We start from the raw sequence: 21,932 nt of genomic DNA on the forward strand, positions 1-21,932 counted from the left end.
GCTACATCTTTTTTCTTCCCTCTTTTTTATAGAATCCCACTTGTCTTTCCTTTGTCTCCACATCCGATGTGGGACTATGTTCCCATGTCTCTTTTATAGTATCCGAGGGGAAATGATATATTGGCCCCTTTTATTCACAGGCCACCCGTTGTAATTTAAATTAGTACTCATATATACACAAGAGAGGGCTGGTCCAAGGAAGAAAAGGGGGGGCGAATATATCACTTCCCCTGGGAGAAAACACCTTACTAGTGAGGCCCATCACAAGATCTGGCCCCTTCATCTAGAAGGCCCATTGAATCTTAGCCAAGAGCCCACGCCTCTACAAAAAACTTGGCAGATTTTGGATTTCGGTAGCACCAGACCAACGGATGTGATCCGACATAGGTTGTGGAGGAATTCGGAGTTCTTACTAATTGGATGATTGGATCCATCCATTTTGAGATCATCATTGCATCAACAGGTGGAATAAACATACTGTATTGAAAAAATTATGAACCTCGCTTTCATTTTCAGTGGAGTATTTTAGTTTTCCGACCACAGGTCCACAGGTACAATAAACAATGTCTTATTTAGGCCCACCACATCACCAGCTTCTATAAAAGGACCCCTCCCCCCCCCGCGGTCAAAGTTACGCATCTAATGTATAAGACACTGTTACTCTATTCTCTTGATGTTTGGATTTTTCATGTTGTGTTGATTTCTGACTTGAACTTCGTATGCTCTTCCTGGAGACAATCTCTTGGACCTTTAACGTGTGTTCTTTGAGCGTAGGACATGCACGGATCGAAGTTCTACCCAAGCTAATCTGACTGAAGTGGATTTTGGCACCAACAAGGCCCATTGGATATGTGGTCCAAATCACAATGATGTCGTGGATTTAAACAAATTAAAAGGTCTCCGAAGTGTGTATAGTGCATCTTACATCATGCTTTGTTGCATCAGCGGACATGCAATAATTAGAAGGTCTCCAAAAGTTGTATAACATGATTGGTGAGCTGTTTTCAACTCATACAGGACATTTTTTTTATTGTGTAGACCTTATCTTATTCTGTGTTTGGTTGCAGGGATTTACCTCAGAGACTAGTGATATAAGTACATGGAAGAGATAAGCCTTGGATTTGCCTGGATCTTACCTAGTAAAATAGTGGTAAGTGGTGTTTGGTTGTCAACCTTGTAAGTTGTAGTAGGTAGTGTCTTAACAATATAGAGGGAGAAGAGAGTGAGAGAAAAAAAAGCATCATTCCCAAGAAATCCAACCAAATTTTAACCTTTTTGTGGTTTTAGGCTTGAATTTCATTGGGTGGAGACAAGGGTGACACTTGAGAATACATGCAATGACGAAGCCTAAGGGGCCATTTGGATATGAGGATTTTAGAATCCAAGTTTCTTGTTTGAAAACAGTGTAAAAGGGGGTTCATGATCAAGCTGTTGCCGCTGTCCTGGCAGTGTTTCTTGGATTTTAGGTAAGAAAACCAGGTTTTTGAAATCTCTCCCGCATCCTGCGATTTCTAAAACCTGGAAACATGTGACGATCACCAGCTCTCTTGCGGTCAGAAAGAAGGGCTAGAAATCAGAAAACGACAGCTGCTCTCTTTCTTCTCTCGTCTCCCAACTACAATTTTGAAGAAATCCAGGATTCCAAAATACGCATATCCAAACAGCCCCTAAATGTCTGGGATTTCTATGCTATATTGGCTACAAAACAAGAAATTTTGCTGATGTGACACCTAAATGCCAAGCAAAACCGTAAGCCATCCCGGCTTTTGTGTAACAAAACAATTTTGGCTATAAGAGCAATAATAATGTGGACAATCTCATGTCTAGCAAGGAGTTAAAGTTCAAAATAGTGAATATCTGACTTTTGATTTGACCATTAGTTATGACCCTGGCCTTTATAACAGGTCCACCACTGCTTTAGGCTTGTATTTAGTTTTATACACCCACTTGACTTGTGGGACCGGCCCCACCACTTGGGTCTGGCTGAAATATATTAGTTTGATGGATTTTGAATTTTTAGTACATTTTACCCTCTAATTTCTAAAAATCAAAAGGTAAACTACACTAATCTCTCCTCACATATCTAGATTTGATGGGGATGACCAGAGTCGCAATTTAGGAGAAGGCCTAGGACCTTAATTAACTCTATTAAGGTGGCCACATCTCCAAATAACTAGATTCGTGGCTTGGTTATGGGAATGGAAGGTGTTAGGAACCATTCCCGCCCGAAAACCCAGTCTCTAGATCTAGTTTTGTCATTTTGTTAAGGCAAGATCACTTGAGATTTGAATTTGAACATTAGAAATCTGGAAAGTTCATGATCCTGGATCTGTTACTATCACGCCCCAACCCGACTCTGTAAATATTATCTGGTTCTGGGTCACAACCCACCCCAACTTTGTTTTCCAGTAACACTAATCGTGCCTGACCCACTCTACAGGGCCCGGCCCTTGGAGATGCAGAAAAAACATCTACACAGGGAGAGGGAGGGTTCACTTATATAGCCCAGAAACTTTCTCTCCCTTTCTGAAGTGGGATCTTACAATTCACCCCTCTTCGGGCCCAGTGTCCTTGCTGGCACACCGTACTACGGGAGGTACGGCTCTGATGCCATTTTGTCACGCCTGACCCCACTGTGTAAATATTATCCGATTCTGGGTCTCAACCCTCCTCGGTTTTGTTTTCCAGGAACACTAACCATGCCCGGCCCACTCCCCTTGGAGATGCTAACAGTGTCTACATAGGGAGAGGGAGGGTTCACAAATATAGCCAAGGAACTTTCTCTCCCTTTCCGATGTGCGATCTTACAGTTACAATTTACAATCGTAGCTTATACAATAAATCGTAATCTATTATATTTACGCTTCATTCTATATGTTATATTCGTACGATCTAGGCCTTCCCTCCAATTTTGAATTCAAATTTCATTGGGAGTCCTATGGCAGCTAGTTTTGTGCTCTCACCTCTATATAAAGAGCTCAAGGCCCCAAACACTTAAAGAACACTCTTTGGACTTATTGGAAGATAGTTTTGAGTTGGAAAACCTCTCTTGCCTCTATTTAATTATCATTTGAAGGATTAGATATAGGTTTCATTTATAATCTTTCTTTTCTTTATGTGAGAGAGCTTCCATTGTATATTTGCCTTTGTGAAGGTCAAAGATCATCTTCATTGTATTTGGGGGAGGGCACCTTGTCAACCGTTGGAGTCAAGCTTGGATTAGTGTATGAGGTACAAATTTAACTCGGGAGGAGCTTGGGCAAAAGCTTGTAACAGGTTTGGTCTTCGCCCGTTAGAAGACCGGGTTTGTGAAGCCATGGAGAGGGGACATACATTTTCTTGGAGTGGATGTAGGCCAATTCAGTGTTGAACCACAAAAAAAAAAAAAAAAAACAGACACACACACACTTGGTACTCACACTTGGTACTCTCTCTCTCTCTCTCTCTCTCTCTCTCTCTCTCTCTCTCTCTCTCTCTCTCTCTCTCTCTATATATATATATATATATATATATATATATATATATATATATATATATATATATATATATATATATATAAAATTGGTGCACAGGTTTTTGTCTTCCAAGTTCTTCGTCTTTTAGTTTGGGTCCAATATTAATTGTTCAAGTGTTCGGAAAAAAAAAAAAGCAAAGTTTTTAATAACCCAATTCAACACCCACCTCGGGGTTGCTACATGGGGCAAAAGGCCCCCTCATATAGAGTAGAGTCCTAGGCAAGAAAGGAATCTTGTCTTGTTGAGACATTTTTCTAATTTGGCCGGTTTATTTGAATTCAGGTTTCTAAGATTATCTTGTTCTGACGGATGTAGTTTCTAGAGTTTCTAGAAGAGCTATGAATTACCCTTTTACTCTCTAACCTCTGAGTTTTCCAATGCCACATGTTGGCCTTTGAATGGATGCTATTTTTTACCCCAACACGACTCATTCTAGAGTTTACGACTATAGATGTTACAATCCTAAGTGGCGTAGGATCAAAACAATTCATGTTTACCAAAACTCGAAAAGAGGTGCATGTTTTAGAAAGAACCCTAGGTGTACCAACAGAGCATTCAAGTCCTTAAAAGCATCTTCGAAGCTCTTATCTATACCCTCCCAAATCTCCTGTCCCTTCCACAGAATCCCCCAAACCCCAGCCATCCTTCCTCCACCATCGATCCCTCATTTTCCCTCAAGTCGCACGATCACGAGCCTTTCTCAGCAATCGTAGGGACCTAGATTCAAACCCGAGGACTTCAAATCTTGGATGGCTGTAATAGATTGACTGGGTGCATGAATGACAGGACAAACTTCCTCAGTTTTCATTTTACAGACACGTAAAGGAGTAAACCAAATATGAATTCAAACCCATGATTAAAATAGTTCATGGTTGTTTGGGCCAGTAATTTTGTTTTACTCGTAATAATAAATTAAAGCTTTGAATCAGATTTGGTAGGGGTGCGCCAAGCCCTTGCAATAGTGCAACGCATGGGCGACGCTTAAGAGCCCCCAATAGCAAGCTACTGGTGGTGGGCCCTACCCCAAAAAATCATTAGATTAATATCATGTGACCCAATGGGCCACGTATCAGATATGAAACTGATAAGGACAGATACTACACTTGATCTTAGCCAAAAGACCGAGAAAGGTATGGTTTCAAACATAGCACCCACCTCATTTTATACACTGCTTGTCTTCCCACAATTCTTCTCATTTTGCGATGTGGGACTAAACAGCAATTAGAAAATCACGGGTGGTAGATACTCCAGTGTCTGCATGTGGCATGGGCCCTCTTTCACACTAAAGCATATGATATGTGATGAGTTGTCTTGATCCCCATATGGCCATATGTGTTGTGTTTGAGCCAAAAATTGAGCTCTCCATCGATGTATTTTTTTTATCGTTGAGTTCTCCATCCAATTGGTATTTATCACCTAATTATCAATATTTTGCCTGCGCAAAATGGGGGCTTAATTATATGTGTTCACCACTTAAATTATAGTTATTAAGTTGTGATCTTATTTATCAAACTTGGGTACAATGTAGAACACACAAAAGTGATCGACAACATATACTAGTTAATCCCCATGAAATGACCAATATGATCTTGTTCTGATGTTACAAATAATCCTTGCCCTTAAGATTAATGCCGACAATTTATTTGTGGAGTGTTCCTCTTTTAACTACTAATGGGGCCTTTTATTCTACAAAATTCATTCCGTTCCGAAAATTCATTTCCTTACCAGAAAAGAGATAAAAATATACTTTAAGTTACTCTAAGGGCATATTTGAAGACCGTGAAAATAAAATTCACATAATAATTGTTTACTCAAGGCGATAGAAGGTAGAGGGCCGGTGTGTGTGTGTGTGTGTGTGTGTGTGTGTGTGTGTGTGTGTGTGTGTGTGAGAGAGAGAGAGAGAGAGAGAGAGAGAGAGAGAGAGAGAGAGAGCGACCGACCGACCGACCGACCGACCGTGAGTGAGGAGAGTCTGTGATAGGGTTGGTAAACAAAGAGAAAAAAAAATCTTTGTTTAAAATATATTTTTTGTTTTCCCTGTTCAACTTTGAGCCCATGTACTCCTTACTCATCAAGCCCTCCCCCCATCTCTTACATTAGGGTCTTTTCAGTTGCTTCACTTGACTGAAAAATGAAATGAAAATGACGATGCAAATGGAGAGGAAATAGAAAGGAAACACTCTAAGATGGTTGTTTAGTTGCAAGAAAATTATAGAGAAAACTAGAAAAAAAAATGATGGAGAAATACATGTAAAACTAGGCAACCCTCTCCGAAAAAACCAAGAACCAACACTGAAAAAACTGGAATAGATTCAATTTCTTAAAAAATTAGAAAAAATGATAGAGAAAAAACCATTAAACACAAGCAAACCTCTCTTTAAAAACCAAAAACCCTCTCCATTAAAACCAAAAACCAAAAAACCTATTTGCAAATAGTGTCCATTCCTAAGAAAAATCTGGAAAATAGAAATTTCACTCGTCGATTCACACCCAAAGGCATTTACTTAAATATGGTTCTAAGAACAACGAACGTTTTGAAAATATGTTTCAAAAGAAAGCCGCTAGAAGGCATGTCCCTGTCGTAGGGAGATAACAGCAAACACAAAGCTAACAACCATTTAAGACTATCATTTTTTTAACAAAATGGCAAATACATCCCATGCTTGTGCACGTGACAACATGGGAGTGGCTATTTGGGATAATCCTAACACAAGGGTGTCCTTTGTATGGTTACCAACTATGGATGTGTAGGAGAAAATGATTAATTCATTAAACCACATGGTTCACAACTTTTTAGTTTGGGAATTTTCACAAATTTATAAGCAAACCCATTCCGGATACCCGAGATTTTATATGGTGTGTGGCTGGAGATCGGAGGGTTAGGAATTTAGGATCATCCTATGGAAATGTTTTTTTGAGGCACAACCTATTTCTGTTGTGACCTAACAAATGAACGGTTTTTATCAACCTATGAAGTGGTCATCATCCTATGAAGTGGGTCGTACAGTACTATTCAAAAAATACTGGACTATAAGGGGACACACCACGTAATAGGCGACTGATGTTGGCACTGCCACGTTTTGATAATTGCACTAACTCATCTTGTCTTTTATTATTTAAACAGCTGTCAAAAGTTAGTACGGTTCCCAAATAAGTTTCAGAATCCAATTAAAGAAGAAAACACAAGCCGAGTTCATGCAATTATCAAAACATGTTAGTAACAATATCAGTAGTCGATGTAAAATCTCTCAAATACCATATGATCGGATTGAAACTTGCTCTGACCAGATCCGTTTGTCTCACCGGAAACGTCTATCTGATCGGATACGTCAGTCCAAGCGTCGACCATAACAACGGCCAGCATGGGACCAAGACCAATTTGGGTCCCCCATGATCTTATACATGCTCAACGGTCTCAATTTCAAATAGATGTCCCAATGTCCGATCTTAGAGTTGAATTTTGTCATTTATCCCAATAGTACTACTGTCTGACTCAGTACCGTGGACCCACTTTATATGGTGTTGGCACGTGCTACGCGTATTTTTAAAAAGTACCGTGGACCCACTTTATAAGAGGATCCAACCCATTCATTAATTGGACCCCGCATAAATAGGTCATGCCCCAAAAATCTTCTTCGTAGGATGACCGTAACCCTATGACATTTAGAGGTTTCTATCATGTGTCGCCCTATCTAGATTGTAGGGTTAGGATGATCCTGTGAAGATGATCTTCAGTGCATGGGCTTTTTATTGGGACCCAACAAATCAGTGATTTAGATCAATCCTATAGGTCAAGTATTTTTAAAAACTCCTATGGTTTAGATCATCCACTAGGCCTAACAGATCAACAATCTAGATGACATCATGATTTCTGGCTGATCTTCTTGTGTTGATGGTATATTCGTTAACAAAAACCAGGCCCATCGCAAATCAACTCTCAGATCAAATGAAACAACAAAGCTTCAATTATATTTTGATCAACAAAGCTTAAATTTATAATGGCAGGGGCCGCGCGAACGCGTACCCCCTCTATCACAAATTATGACGTCCACTCTCCCACTTGGGGAGATGGTAGGACAGCTCTCCTCCAATGTGCAATGGAAGCAGCTGCCCTAGGCAATCGGCCTTCTTGATCACCGATAGACCCCGTCCAGGTAAGTATGCTTCACTTTTCTTCTCTCCTCCCTTTTATTGGCACCTAATTATCTTTCGTTTGTTTCCACATCCGATGTGGGACTATATTCCCAAGTCTCTTTTATAAAATGGGAAGGGATATAATAGATTGGCCCCTTTTCTTCACCAGGCCACCTCTTGTGGTGTAAATTAGTACTCATAAATACACAAGAGAGGGCCGTCCGAGGGAAGAAAAAGAGGGCGAACATAACACTTCCCTTGGGAGAAAACACTTTACTAGTGGGGCCATCACAAGATCGAGACCATTCATCTAGAAGGCCCCCATTAAATCTTTAGACAATAGCCCACTCCTCCATAAGACACTTGGCAGGTGTTGGATTTAAGTAGCTTACCAATGGATGTGATCTGCCCTACATTGTATAGGAATCCAAAGTTCTTACTAATTGGATGATTGGAGCCGTCCATTTTGAGATCAACAGTCGATGAAGCACAGTCATTGGAATAAAAAGAGGGCACACACCACCGCACAGTAGGTCCCATCTTGAATGATTCATTTGGTAGGTCTTTATTTGAATTCCATACGACCCAAAAATTAAGTTAATCACACAATTTAAACATCAACCAATGTGGATTTTTTACCGTTAAATAATAAATATGGACAGGAAAAAATTATCTACAGCCACGGTTCACATTCAGTGCGTCCAAAACATTATATTGGATGCTAGGATTGCATAATTGCCCTGATTTCTCGGCCATGACAAATCCAAAGCAAGCACTATCATATCGACGGTTCAGATCAATCGAAGGTGGGACTCACTTTGCGAGTAATGCCTTGTAGGGAATCTCTTGCTTCTTTTTGTTGATGACGAAGGGGGGAGAGAAATTGAACACTGTTTTAAAGCTTTATATTCAATGAAATTCTTAGTTGCTTTAATACATATATTTAGAGAGAGCTTATTGGTAAATCACCATGTGTGTTATCATCATAAAAAAGAGTGAGATTGGAACCCCAATGGTTAAACCCTTGGCAATCTCTTCTAATCTTGTTTCGATGATTCCAAACACAAGTTGATTCATTATGTTTTTACTAATGAATTTTGTGTTTGAGTTGAAGAGAAAATTCATTCGAGGAATAAAAGTCAAGGAGCATGAATCAAGGCTTGGACTATTCATGAAAATCAAAGTGAGCTAAAGGAAAGAAGAGGAGATCCATGAAGAAGATCAAGAGTACTTAAAGAGTAAAGATCAATGAAAGATTCAAAGTCTTGTATTAGATTGTATAAATCTAAAACCGTAAATAAATCTCACTTAGAGGCACTCAAGGGTACCCAAAGTGGCCCCAAAGAACTTAATATAATGAGGGAAATCGAGTGGATCAAAAGCTCAAGTGCCTAAGAGGGCTTGAAATGGAAAAGAAACAAAAAGACACTTGGTTGGTTGTCCATGGGCCATTATCTTATGGATAATGGGTCTAGATAATTTTAAAATATTTTTGAAGATATTTTTAGCAGAAAGTACTCTCCCGTAGCTTTTCATAGAGCACAACATCATCGAAATCCGATAAGAAACGAGATATATATGAATTTTCTAAGATTATTGCACAAAACAAAAAAAATCTAGCACTGTTGCTCAGGCTCCCGAAGAAGTGCTCGGGGTCCGAACTTGGAAATCTAGATTTTTAAATGCCGTTGGAGGAGCCTACATGGCTAGTTTTGACTTGATACTCTATAAAATGGATGTTTTACCTTATGGATGTTTTAAAACACTCCAAAACATATTCAGAACAATATTAAAGAGTGATTAACACCCTTGTGCTTCAAAGTGGTGAATATTGAAGGGATTAGATCTAGGATCCAACTTGTAAATCATTTTGAGAGAGATTTGTTATGAGCTTCGTGTGATATTTGCCTCGTGAGGTTTTCTTTGTTTTTTATATTCTTGTTTATATTTGGCAACTGTTAAGAGATGTGGGGCCATCTTCGTCGGCAAGTGGGTAGACACAGAACTATCGCCAACGGCAAGTGGAGGAGACACGGAACCATCTCTATTTTGTAGCCGTTTGATCTTCACCCAAGTTAAGAAGATCATTTTAATAAAAGCCACCAATGGTCTATGGTGGAGTGGATGTAGGTCCGGGATTGGACCAAACCAGTATAAAAATCTACGGTGCAATCTTCCTCTCACCCTCTCTATCTTTTATTTGCACTTAGATTTTGGTTGTTTGAATTGTCAAAATTGTTCTTTTGTCTTAATTTGTTAATTAATTTTTAAAAAGTGCAAAATTTTCTAAAACCCAACTCATCCCCCTCTTGGGTTGCCATCACCTGGGCCTTATAGTTGATTTTCATGTTCAGGTTTCTAAGATTATTTTGTTGTGAGGTCTATAGTCTCGAGGGTTTTAGGTTTCCATGATTATTGTGTTGTGGCGTCTATAGTTTCTAGGGTTTCCATGAGATGTTTTGAATTACCCTTTTACTCTCTCCAACATTTGAGTTTCCCAATGCCATGTGTTGGCCATTGATTGGATGCCATTTTTTACCCCAACATCTAAAAGAGCATTGAGGTCTTGGAAAGTGTCCTGAAAGCTCTTATCAGCTAATTTGGAGTCTTTCTCTCAGCTGGTGCATTCCTTTCTTATCTCTACAGTGGTGCATTTATAGTGGAGATCTCTACAGTGGTGCATTTACAGTGGAGGGCAAATAACGTAGATCCAAAAGGGCTCCTCGTGTTTTTATTAGATTTGGGAGGGGTGCGCCTGGCCCGTGCAGTAGTGCAACGCATGGACGACGCTTAAGAGCCCCCAATAGCAAGCTACTGGTGTTGGACCCTACCCCAAAAAAAATTAGATTAATATCATGTGACCCGATGGGCCACGTATCAGATATTAAACTGATAAGAACAGATACTACACTTGATCTTAGCCAAAAGGCCGAGAAAGGTATGCTTTGAAATATAGCACCCCGCTCATTTTATACACCACTTCTCTTCCTGCATTTATTGTTGTCTTCCGATGTGGGACTAAACATCAATGAAGTAGGAAATACTCCAATTGCTGCGTGTGTGGAATGGGCTTTCTTTCGTACCGGAGCACATGTGATGAGTTGGCTGTCATATAAAAAAAGAAAATATCCCTATAGACTGTATATAAAGCGTGAATCATAGGTTAAATTCTTCCTCTCACTTTGTAGTTATTTTCATTCATGTCCCATAGCTCATACCTTTTCTTTATTTCTAGTCGTCTAACACAGAGAAGGCTTTTTCTGTCATTTACAAAGGCCTTTTTTCAAGGGTATGCCTTTTCTACCAGCAATTTTCAAGAGCATGCCTTTTCTACCAGCAATGACAGTTCACCACTTGTCCCACTACCTTTTCCAGCACAAATCAGAATACATCATTTCAATGACCATGACCACTTGTCCCACCTTTTCTACAACCAATCAAATTGCCTTGCTAGGGTGGTTTTGGCCAGTTTCTCCTTTGTTTTCTTCAAAACGCCCTCTATTTCTTTGCTTCTTGTCGGAAAAAAATAAAGAAGATGCCAGCTTTTTACTTGATCTCTATCTAAAATCTAGGATTTTTTCTTTGTAGAAACTATTGGTGGGATTTTTCTCAGTATTTTGGTTTTTATTAATCTTGATATTTTGATATGTATTTTAGGTCAAGCCCTCAAAACCCTCTCCGAGAAGGGCATTACCTTTTCTCTCTCTATTTTTTTCTTGTCGTCAAGTTTTCAATACAAGAAAAAACATGAACTCTATTAATTTATTTCTTTGCAAAAATTGTTCAGTCTCTTAATTCCATAGTTTTTTGTACTGTCAGTGGATAGAACCCATATGATAGGTTTTCTTTCTATTCTTTTTCGTTTGAAACCGGGTAGCTGAAACCGATCTCGATGGAGTTGAGAGACGATAGGTTGCGGAACATGGAATTTGCCTTTAAGGGATAATGTAAGTTTCTCTATATTTCGTTCAATCAATTTTATTGTTTATTCTTTTCTCCTATCTTTTTTTTTTTTTTTGGTTTTTTTCCCTTAAAAGGCTTCATATTCTGAGCTTTTATTCCTCAATGAAAACATTCCTTTTTCCCACCAAAATTATAACTAAGAGTTCCAGGGTTCGTTTTTAATCATTTTTTCAATCTTTTTTTTTTCTCAAAAAATACCAAAAAATCCGAGCTATTTCCGATTATACCAAAATAGGAAGAAGGGTTGTTTCATTGTTCATGCAGATGTGTCAGTCATAAATCATAATTGAAAAAACCATCACCATTTAATTTGATCATTACTAAAAACGCCCATTTACATTTTGTTTCCATTTAAATTGATCTTTTCGCCCATTTCCAATTAATTTACTAATTACTAAAAAAAGATGTAAAGGCATCCCATTTATAATTTTTTCACTAGAAAATCAAAAGATGTAAAGAGTATTTATAAATCCAATCCTTTTCGTTTCCAATTCTCCTTCGGCCAAAGTGGAATTTAAATCCTACGTGGTGGAAAAATGAATTTTTTAATAAATACACGTTATGTGATGTCCGTATGTAGATGCAGCTAAATTTTTTACCCTAAAAAAAAAGTGCATCCACCTTGCTCAATTATCTAAACCATCAGTTGTTGGGGCCGAGTGTAAATAGACCGCACTAATAAAATGCTCTCCATAGGATGATCTCGGCCACCCTATCAATGGAGATTTTGATGTGGTGCAGCTCATTAGGATCATCCAACATAGATGATTTTTGGGGCACAACCTATTCACATTAGGGGCCCAACATATGAATGGATTGGGTTGCTGATATTCGGACAGTAGGTGGATCTTTAGCTTAAATGGTAAAGCCTTTGGGAAATGAGGTCTGACCACAATGTTCCCAAGAGGATGGTGGTTCGAATCCACCAAGAGATTTAAACTTTGCAATCGATTTTACTGAAACTTGTGAATTTTATATGTTGGCACCCCCTTTCGTTCTATGTTTTCTGCCATTAGGTTGTTCGATATAATGCTTATGGTTTCTATTTTTTTAATTATGTAACCTGAAATATTATTGTTTCTTTGATAATAATTGAAATTAATCCTTTTAATATATTTTTTCAGGAAGATCATTGGGATTTAACAATTGGTTCCATCTGGAATACTATTGTGTCAATTGTGCTCATCAAATTCGTTGTTAAGATAAGTAACCAATACAGCTCAGAGGTTTCTCAAGAAAGAGTAGGACTCCTGTGAGCCTCTCTGATGGGAATTCAAAATAATGACATAACATAATTAGTCCTCGGAAAGGCCCACTAGTAAGACAAACAACTCTGATCATCGAAAGCCAAGTCAAGGCACACGGGTGACGGTTGACTTTTAGTATGATATCCTGTTCGTCAATCCCCCATTAAATCACCTCACAAAATGAGAATTTTACAATAAATATTAATGATGATTACATACAGATATATGGAAAACTTTTGGTATTTACCGTTTCTTAAATATTTATGGCAAGCTTGACTGAATTTATATTTCCATGGACCCACCATTAATATGGCAATATGTTTGAATTCACCTTTCTCATTTACAGTTCCTCTCCAATTCCACCGTCTCACTAACATAATTATGTTGGAGAATTTGAGGGTACTGTTGGTGAAAAAAACAGAAATTGTTGCTTCAAGGCGTGATATCACTTTTCTTAAGACAAGATTCACCCCCACCAGTAGTGTGCAAAAGGGGATCCCCGAATTGCCTCCAAGATACAATGAAGCCTAGTAGGGAAGCCCTACTAATGTTTGATGACGCCTCGCATTAGCGGAATCAAACCCGAAATGCCTTTCCGAAATTTCAAGCCTTAGAGAAATTTCTAGATACTGTTTCTGCAGAAGAACAGTATCTAGAACAGTAAATAAAAAGAAAAATAGTATGTAGAAATACTTGGGGATCAGATAGGACTGTAGAAGAGAGTTTTAAATTCTGTCAGAATTGCCAATTCGTTTCTGTAATGAAATGACCGAATTCTGCACATTTTATAGACCACCTGGTGTCTTTTCTGTGTGAAAAACACCTCTCTACAGGGCACCTTTTCAGAAGTTTGAAATCTGACCGTTAGATCGCACCCATTTGATATTGAACGGTCCTAATCGATCTTAGATGTGACTGTTGGTTGAGTAAAACCTCTCTCCAACCCCGTCATCGTTAGATCGACTATCTATGGTGCGGATCGCTCCCCCTTGGCTCTTAACCGTTGAGGGAAGGGACGCAACCCATTTGATCACACTCCTTGACCGTTAGTGTACTGGGCCCGCTGGGCCGACCGTTAGGCCCGAGTCGAAGCCTAACCCAACCGAACTATTCGGCACTGGGCTTGATGGACCTACGAACCATTAGGCCCACCCATCTGACCGGTCCACCTTCATCTTGATCCAACGGTCCAGATCAAATCTAGAAAAATCAAAGGCTCCAATCGCTCATCGCGATGTTGCGTACGTGCAAAGTGCAAAGTGCGCCTAAAAAAATCCCAATAAAGTGCCCTATAGGCCATTGCCCACAGCGCGCGCGCGCGCTCGTGTGCGAACGGTGCGTTGCACCGTCCCGCGGGTCCAACCATGGGTTCAACCCAATGTGCAATCAAACAAGTAATAGAGAAGTAAAGTGCTTTATAAGCTCTTCTCTTTCCTTTCTCTCATTCGGTAAGGGACTATCTTTTGATTCTTTTCAACTACACTTCTACATCCTTTTGTAAAAAGCAAATTTTTCCAAGAAATCATTTTCTTTTTCCCAAACGCTTTTGACAAAACATTTTCCAAAATACTAAAACATGTAAAATACATGATTTTGAAAAACCAAAATCACTAACAAATTATACATAACATGCTAGAAGGAAATCTACTCTTCACTTCCTTTCACCACCAACGCTCCGGTAATTCTCGCAAAGATCTGCCTTAAACAGGATATTCTATCTAGAAGACTCTCTCGAATAATAAGAAGAAGATTCTAGATGAAGAATGTGAACCATAATGTCAAATAAGGTAAACAATCTCCTCTTCTTCTTCTTTTTGTCGATGAGGTGGAGTTCTTATGAATGGTGCTGATTTTGCAATAGTTGTGTCACTTTTTTTCAACATGATTTTTGGGTCAATTTTCATATATTTATTAATCTCTTATCATGATCTGGAATTTTACAGGTTGAGGAATGACTACTTCTTCGAAGTCCCACTTTTTCTTCCAACCCGTTGGCATCACTACTGAGTTTTATGTAAAAGAGTAGCTATAGTTGTTTTGTTTTTGTTTTTGTTTTTGTTTTTGTTTATTTTGTTTTGTTTTTCTCTACACTATTAATCTCTCATTTCCATTTTAGAAGGGTCTTTTTGTTGTATGCAGGCAATGGAATCATTCTTCTTCGATGTTGCGAAGTCTTTTTTCTTCTTCTTTTGATAGACATGTTGCCAATTCCACTCGCACCTATGCATTGGGTGAAATATTTGTTAGTGAGTTTTTGTTACATTTATTAACTCCTTAGTGCCACTAATAAATTTTTTGCATTTATAATTAAGCATTTTTGGCACTTAGTTGCAACCTTTTGTTTACATTTGCATACGTAAAGACGAGATAAAAAAACGAAAATTGCAAATTTCCACTTTGAATATCATATTCACCCTTTTTTTAATTGGGACAGCCACAACTAGAATAAAAAAGAATAGTCATTATCACTCTCTGAGTCTCTCTCGTCTCTGGTTTTTCTTTCTCATGCCTCTCCGCCTCACAAATCTCACGGCCTCCGCCTCTCCGCCTCTCGGGCTAGGGCGACATGACCCATTGTCAAAGACTCCGGGATCTTGCTCTCCGCCACTCACGACTCCGAGATCCTTCAATCCATTGTTGGATAGTTCGATTGCTCACACTTCTTAGGTTTTTCTCTCCCTCTATATTTATAATTTTGTATGTTTTACCTTTATTTGGGTGGATTTAGAGAGTGACTTTGGGGGATTTTATTGTTGTGATTTAGGGTTTTTTTTTATTATGGCTGCTGTTGAAAATTTGAAATTATGGATAACCTAATTCGTAGAGATTTTATTTCGGTTCGGTTAGTTTTGATCCGGGGAAAAATCAGTTTCGGTTTTGGTTAGTGATTTTTACTAACCGAAATTGTTTTGGTTAGTAAAATATGGGTAATTCGGTTTGGTTATAACCGAATAAGCAGCCCTAATTTCCAATTAATCTATTAGTTACTAAAAAGAGATGTAAAGGCATCCCATTTATAATTTTTTCACCAGAAAATCAAAGATTGATGCAAATGGTATTGGTAGGATATGATGATATGAGAGAATAAAACAAAAGGCACGGATTTTTCTCTTTTCCTTTCTTTATATAAAGAAGAAACATTCGAAAAAGGAAAGTGGAATCCTTATACTATATATAAAGCCTGAATTGTTAACTTTTTCTTCCTCCCTTCAGCTAAAATTCCATTTGTGTCCTTTGTTTCAGTCCGTCATATTTCAATTTCATGCGGTTGATTACTTTCAATTTCCTACGCTCCTGCAAATGTGCTTGGGGTATTGTTGCCATTCGACGCCCTATTTTGCCTCTCAAAGATGCGTCCAAACCTCTCAGCCGGTGCATTCCTTTCTTATCTCTACAGTGGTGCATTTATAGTGGAGGGCAAATGACGTGGATCCAAAAGGGCTCCTCATGCTTTTATTAGATTTGGGAGGGGTGCGCCTGGCCCGTGCAGTAGTGCAACGCATGGACGACGCTTAAGAGCCCCCAATAGCAAGCTACTGGTGGTGGACCCTACCCCAAAAAAAATTAGATTAATATCATGTGACCCGATGGGCCACGTATCAGATATTAAACTGATAAGAACAGATACTACACTTGATCTTAGCCAAAAGGCCGAGAAAGGTATGCTTTGAAATAAAGCACCCCGCTCATTTTATACACCACTTCTCTTCCTGCATTTATTGTTGTCTTCCGATGTGGGACTAAACATCAATGAAGTAGGAAATACTCCAATTGCTGCGTGTGTGGAATGGGCTTTCTTTAGTACCGGAGCACATGTGATGAGTTGGCTGTCATATAAAAAAAGAAAATATCCCTATAGACTGTATATAAAGCGTGAATCATGGGTTAAATTCTTCCTCTCACTTTGTAGTTATTTTCATTCATGTCCATAGCTCATACCTTTTCTTTATTTCTAGTCGTCTAACACAGAGAAGGCTTTTTCTGTCATTTACAAAGGCCTTTTTTCAAGGGTATGCCTTTTCTACCAGCAATTTTCAAGGGCATGCCTTTTCTACCAGCAATGACAGTTCACCACTTGTCCCACTACCTTTTCCAGCACAAATCAGAATACATCATTTCAATGACCATGACCACTTGTCCCACCTTTTCTACAACCAATCAAATTGCCTTGCTAGGGTGGTTTTGGCCAGTTTCTCCTTTGTTTTCTTCAAAACGCCCTCTATTTCTTTGCTTCTTGTCGGAAAAAACTAAAGAAGATGCCAGCTTTTTACTTGATCTCTGTCTAAAATCCAGGATTTTTTCTTTGTAGAAACTATTGGTGGGATTTTTCTCAGTATTTTGGTTTTTATTAATCTTGATATTTTGATATGTATTTTAGGTCAAGCCCTCAAAACCCTCTCCGAGAAGGGCATTACCTTTTCTCTCTCTATTTTTTTCTTGTCGTCAAGTTTTCAATACAAGAAAAAACATGAACTCTATTAATTTATTTCTTTGCAAAAATTGTTCAGTCTCTTAATTCCATAGTTTTTTGTACTGTCAGTGGAAAGAACCCATATGATAGGTTTTCTTTCTATTCCTTTTCGTTTGAAAGCGGGTAGCTGAAACCGATCTCGATGGAGTTGAGAGACGATAGGTTGCGGAACATGGAATTTGCCTTTAAGGGATAATGTAAGTTTCTCTATATTTCGTTCAATTAATTTTATTGCTTATTCTTTTCTCCTATCTTTTTTTTTTTTTTTTGGTTTTTTTCCCTTAAAAGGCTTCATATTCTGAGCTTTTATTCCTCAATGAAAACATTCCTTTTTCCCACCAAAATTATAACTAAGAGTTCCAGGGTTCTTTTTAAATCATTTTTTCAATCTTTTTTTTTCTCAAAAAATACCAAAAAATCCGAGCTATTTCCGATTATACCAAAATAGGAAGAAGGGTTGTTTCATTGTTCATGCAGATGTGTCAGTCATAAATCATAATTGAAAAAACCATCACCATTTAATTTGATCATTACTAAAAACGCCCATTTACATTTTGTTTCCATTTAAATTGATCTTTTCGCCCATTTCCAATTAATTTACTAATTACTAAAAAAAGATGTAAAGGCATCCCATTTATAATTTTTTCACTAGAAAATCAAAAGATGTAAAGAGTATTTATAAATCCAATCCTTTTCGTTTCCAATTCTCCTTCGGCCAAAGTGGAATTCAAATCCTACGTGGTGGAAAAATGAATTTTTTAATAAATACACGTTATGTGATGTCCGTATGTAGATGCAGCTAAATTTTTTACCCTAAAAAAAAAGTGCATCCACCTTGCTCAATTATCTAAACCATCAGTTGTTGGGGCCGAGTGTAAATAGACCGCACTAATAAAATGCTCTCCATAGGATGATCTTGGCCATCCTATCAATGGAGATTTTGATGTGGTGCAGCTCATTAGGATCATCCAACATAGATGATTTTTGGGGCACAACCTATTCACATTAGGGGCCCAAAATATGAATGGATTGGGTTGCTGATATTCGGACAGTAGGTGGATCTTTAGCTTAAATGGTAAAGCCTTTGGGAAATGAGGTCTGACCACAATGTTCCCAAGAGGATGATGGTTCGAATCCACCAAGAGATTTAAACTTTGCAATCGATTTTACTGAAACTTGTGAATTTTATATGTTGGCACCCCCTTTCGATCTATGTTTTCTGCCATTAGGTTGTTCGATATAATGCTTATGGTTTCTATTTTTTTAATTATGTAACCTGAAATATTATTGTTTCTTTGATAATAATTGAAATTAATCCTTTTAATATATTTTTTCTGGAAGATCATTGGGATTTAACAATTGGTTCCATCTGGAATACTATTGTGTCAATTGTGCTCATCAAATTCGTTGTTAAGATAAGTAACCAATACAGCTCAGAGGTTTCTCAAGAAAGAGCAGGACTCCTGTGAGCCTCTCTGATGGGAATTCAAAATAATGACATAACATAATTAGTCCTCGGAAAGGCCCACTAGTAAGACAAACAACTCTGATCATCGAAAGCCAAGTCAAGGCACACGGGTGACGGTTGACTTTTAGTATGATATCCTGTTCGTCAATCCCCCATTAAATCACCTCACAAAATGAGAATTTTACAGTAAATATTAATGATGATTACATACAGATATATGGAAAACTTTTGGTATTTACCGTTTCTTAAATATTTATGGCAAGCTTGACTGAATTTATATTTCCATGGACCCACCATTAATATGGCAATATGTTTGAATTCACCTTTCTCATTTACAGTTCCTCTCCAATTCCACCGTCTCACTAACATAATTATGTTGGAGAATTTGAGGGTACTGTTGGTGAAAAAAACAGAAATTGTTGCTTCAAGGCGTGATATCACTTTTCTTAAGACAAGATTCGCCCCCACCAGTAGTGTGCAAAAGGGGATCCCCGAATTGCCTCCAAGATACAATGAAGCCTAGTAGGGAAGCCCTACTAATGTTTGATGACGCCTCGCATTAGCGGAATCAAACCCGAAATGCCTTTCCGAAATTTCAAGCCTTAGAGAAATTTCTAGATATTGTTTCTGCAGAAGAACAGTATCTAGAACAGTAAATAAAAAGAAAAATAGTATGTAGAAATACTTGGGGATCAGATAGGACTGTAGAAGAGAGTTTTAAATTCTGTCAGAATTGCCAATTCGTTTCTGTAATGAAATGACCGAATTCTGCACATTTTATAGACCACCTGGTGTCTTTTCTGTGTGAAAAACACCTCTACAGGGCACCTTTTCAGAAGTTTGAAATCTGACCGTTAGATCGCACCCATTTGATATTGAACGGTCCTAATCGATCTTAGATGTGACTGTTGGTTGAGTAAAACCTCTCTCCAACCCCGTCATCGTTAGATCGACTATCTATGGTGCGGATTGCACCCCCTTGGCTCTTAACCGTTGAGGGAAGGGACGCAACCCATTTGATCACACTCCTTGACCGTTAGTGTATTGGGCCCGCTGGGCCGACCGTTAGGCCCGAGTCGAAGCCTAACCCAACCGAACCATTCGGCACTGGGCTTGATGGGCCTACGAACCATTCGGCCCACCCATCTGACCGGTCCACCTTCATCTTGATCCAACGGTCGAGATCAAATCTAGAAAAATCAAAGGCTCCAATCGCTAATCGCGATGTTGCGTACGTGCAAAGTGCAAAGTGCGCCTAAAAAAATCCCATTAAAGTGCCCTATAGCCCATTGCCCACGCATCGCGCGCGCGCTCGTGTGCGAACGGTGCGTTGCACCGTCCCGCGGGTCCAACCATGGGTTCAACCCAATGTGCAATCAAACAAGTAATAGAGAAGTATAGTGCTTTATAAGCTCTTCTCTTTCCTTTCTCTCATTCGGTACGGGACTATCTTTTGATTCTTTTCAACTACACTTCTACATCCTTTTGTAAAAAGCAAATTTTTCCAAGAAAACATTTTCTTTTTTCCAAACACTTTTGACAAAACATTTTCCAAAATACTAAAACATGTAAAATACATGATTTTGAAAAACCAAAATCACTAACAAATTATACATAACATGCTAGAAGGAAATCTACTCTTCACTTCCTTTCACCACCAACGCTCCGGTAATTCTCGCAAAGATCTGCCTTAAACAGGATATTCTATCTAGAAGACTCTCTCGAATAATAAGAAGAAGATTCTAGATGAAGAATGTGAACCATAATGTCAAATAAGGTAAACAATCTCCTCTTCTTCTTCTTTTTGTCGATGAGGTGGAGTTCTTATGAATGGTGCTGATTTTGCAATAGTTGTGTCACTTTTTTTCAACATGATTTTTGGGTCAATTTTCATATATTTATTAATCTCTTATCATGATCTGGGATTTTACAGGTTGAGGAATGACTACTTCTTTGAAGTCCCACTTTTTCTTCCAACCCGTTGGCATCACTACTGAGTTTTATGTAAAAGAGTAGCTATAGTTGTTTTGTTTTTGTTTTTGTTTATTTTGTTTTGTTTTTCTCTACACTATTAATCTCCCATTTCCATTTTAGAAGGGTCTTTTTGTTGTATGCAGGCAATGGAATCATTCTTCTTCGATGTTGCGAAGTCTTTTTCTTCTTCTTTTGATAGACATGTTGCCAATTCCACTCGCACCTATGCATTGGGTGAAATATTTGTTAGTGAGTTTTTGTTACATTTATTAACTCCTTAGTGCCACTAATAAATTTTTTGCATTTATAATTAAGCATTTTTGGCACTTAGTTGCAACCTTTTGTTTACATTTGCATACGTAAAGACGATATAAAAAAACGAAAATTGCAAATTTCCACTTTGAATATCATATTCACCCTTTTTTTAATTGGGACAGCCACAACTAGAATAAAAAAGAATAGTCATTATCACTCTCTGAGTCTCTCTCGTCTCTAGTTTTTCTTTCTCATGCCTCTCCGCCTCACAAATCTCACGGCCTCCGCCTCTCGGGCTACGGCGACATGGCCCATTGTCAAAGACTCCGGGATCTTGCTCTCCGCCACTCACGACTCCGAAATCCTTCAATCCATTGTTGGATAGTTCGATTGCTCACACTTCTTAGGTTTTTCTCTCCCTCTATATTTATAATTTTGTATGTTTTACCTTTATTTGGGTGGATTTAGAGAGTGACTTTGGGGGATTTTATTGTTGTGATTTAGGGTTTTTTTTTATTATGGCTGCTGTTGAAAATTTGAAATTATGGATAACCTAATTCGTAGAGATTTTATTTCGGTTCGGTTAGTTTTGATCCGGGGAAAAATCAGTTTCGGTTTTGGTTAGTGATTTTTACTAACCGAAATTGTTTTGGTTAGTAAAATATGGGTAATTCGGTTTGGTTATAACCGAATAAGCAGCCCTAATTTCCAATTAATCTATTAGTTACTAAAAAGAGATGTAAAGGCATCCCATTTATAATTTTTTCACCAGAAAATCAAAGATTGATGCAAATGGTATTGGTAGGATATGATGATATGAGAGAATAAAAGAAAAGGCACGGATTTTTCTCTTTTCCTTTCTTTATATAAAGAAGAAACATTCGAAAAAGGAAAGTGGAATCCTT

The 21,932-nt window shown here is 38.3% G+C and overlaps 1 long non-coding RNA gene and 4 other non-coding genes across 9 annotated transcripts; 1 reads left to right on the top strand and 4 right to left on the bottom strand.

The window, feature by feature from the left end:
* Window positions 1-4,450: 4,450 nt before the first annotated feature.
* LOC143889003 (U2 spliceosomal RNA) lies at window positions 4,451-4,649 on the bottom strand. Its single transcript, XR_013254632.1, has one exon. It is a non-coding gene; the product is annotated as a U2 spliceosomal RNA (small nuclear RNA).
* Window positions 4,650-7,517: 2,868 nt separating this feature from the next.
* On the bottom strand, window positions 7,518-7,677 carry LOC143888989 (U1 spliceosomal RNA). Its single transcript, XR_013254619.1, has one exon. It is a non-coding gene; the product is annotated as a U1 spliceosomal RNA (small nuclear RNA).
* A 2,716-nt stretch (window positions 7,678-10,393) lies between these two features.
* LOC143888996 (U2 spliceosomal RNA) lies at window positions 10,394-10,591 on the bottom strand. The gene has a single exon (XR_013254626.1). It is a non-coding gene; the product is annotated as a U2 spliceosomal RNA (small nuclear RNA).
* A 262-nt stretch (window positions 10,592-10,853) lies between these two features.
* Window positions 10,854-21,082, top strand: LOC143888390 (uncharacterized). Of its 5 annotated transcripts, none has more exons than XR_013254575.1 (5): window positions 10,854-11,596; window positions 12,737-14,646; window positions 14,803-17,527; window positions 20,425-20,575; window positions 20,732-21,082. It is a non-coding gene; the product is annotated as an uncharacterized LOC143888390 (long non-coding RNA). The 5 variants fall into 5 exon arrangements; XR_013254576.1 differs by having other exon boundaries at window positions 20,428-20,575; XR_013254577.1 differs by having other exon boundaries at window positions 20,497-20,575.
* LOC143888997 (U2 spliceosomal RNA) lies at window positions 16,326-16,523 on the bottom strand. Its single transcript, XR_013254627.1, has one exon. It is a non-coding gene; the product is annotated as a U2 spliceosomal RNA (small nuclear RNA).
* Window positions 21,083-21,932: the final 850 nt, after the last annotated feature.

This window comes from Tasmannia lanceolata, unplaced genomic scaffold (assembly GCF_043159265.1).
Source record: "Tasmannia lanceolata isolate RefF3 unplaced genomic scaffold, GAP_Taslan_0.1 ptg000012l, whole genome shotgun sequence".
Lineage (NCBI taxonomy): Eukaryota > Viridiplantae > Streptophyta > Magnoliopsida > Canellales > Winteraceae > Tasmannia > Tasmannia lanceolata.